The sequence below is a fragment of the Corvus brachyrhynchos genome, unplaced genomic scaffold, assembly GCF_000691975.1.
Source record: "Corvus brachyrhynchos isolate BGI_N302 unplaced genomic scaffold, ASM69197v1 scaffold59, whole genome shotgun sequence".
NCBI lineage: Eukaryota > Metazoa > Chordata > Aves > Passeriformes > Corvidae > Corvus > Corvus brachyrhynchos.
Window position 1 is genome coordinate 1,093,327 of NW_008246054.1, and position 1,153 is coordinate 1,094,479.

At 56.4% G+C, this 1,153-nt stretch overlaps 1 protein-coding gene across 3 annotated transcripts in view; it reads right to left on the minus strand.

Moving 5' to 3' along the window:
- Positions 1 to 564, minus strand: part of ADGRD2 (adhesion G protein-coupled receptor D2) — a 25,433-nt gene extending 24,869 nt beyond the window's left edge. For 2 of the 3 annotated variants that reach the window (XM_017745587.1, XM_017745584.1), the window contains exons 1-2: positions 438 to 564; positions 196 to 290 (exon numbers count right to left, since the gene is read on the minus strand). The gene's annotated coding sequence lies outside the window, so the exon portion shown is untranslated. Of the gene's footprint in view, positions 1 to 195; positions 291 to 335 lie in introns of all 3 variants that reach the window. The other variant, XM_017745585.1, reaches the window with a different exon arrangement.
- Positions 565 to 1,153: the final 589 nt, after the last annotated feature.

Sequence of the window (1,153 nt, forward strand, 5' to 3'; positions counted from 1 at the left end):
GCCGCGGCCACAAAAACGGGCCCCGCCGTTCCCCGCACCGGGCCCGCTGGGCAGCGGGACGACGACACCGAGTCCCCGGGGTGCTGCTGGGCGCCCGCACCTCACTGCCCGCGTCCTCACCCCACATCGCATCCCGGGACGCCCCTCCAGCCCACCTCATTGCCGACACCCTCGCCCTGACAGCAAAGCACTCACAACCCTCCCTGCTCCGCTGTGCCAGCAGCACTAGGATCTTCTTCCCTGGCAAGTCACTGCTCCATAGAAGTGTCCAATAAACCTTCCCAGAAAGTCTGGCACAGGATCATGGCAAAGAAATCAGGGAGTGGGGGAGTTACCAGGGGTCCTCACAGTTGCAAGAGCCCAAAACAGCCCAGGAGCACAGGTGAAGAGGGACAGGTCTGGACATGTCCAGCATGTTCCTGGTGCAATGTCCTCACCGAGCAGCTTCAGCATTCTGGCGTTTCCTCACTCCGGGGCCTGCAGCTGCCCCGGGGAGAATGCCAAGGCTGGAGGGTCCAGGTCACCCCCATGGCTGTGGCACTCCCCACCTCACCAGCCAGAGCTGCTCCTTCAGCTGATGCCCACTCACTTTTGCTACAGCAACAGGCACACAGTTCCCACTCCTCCCGTCCAAGTAAATGCTTGAATCACACCATGGATTCACCGGCAACTGGCTTTTGTTCTTCAGGGTCTTCGCCTGGGAATGAAGGAAATTTTCCCATCCCAACGCCTCTGCTCTCGGCAATAAATCTCCCACAAAAGAATGGACCTTGGAGGCAGCTGCTCCGGGCTGCTTAGTCACCACTGCCAGCTGGGAAATGGCCTGGCACTCCTGGACAGCGTGGCACGGAGTGCCAAAGGCCTGCCAACAGCATGGCAGCACTGGAGAAGGCTCTGCTGCTCACCATGGTTTGGCCAAAACTGGATCCTGCTTCCTTCGGTAATAGAAGGAGCAAAGGGCATGAAGCAGAGCACAACTTTACGCCAAAGATCTTCAGAGGGAAAGTGCAAAATTATTTCAAATTTAGGGCTGGATTAGGTTTAATGAGAGTTAGAGTTTCCCAGCAGACAGCAAAACTGTATTCTTTGTGCCTGTGTCTTAGACAGAAAGAATCACCTTTTGTAAGAGCACAAAATAGAGTTTTCCAGTAGC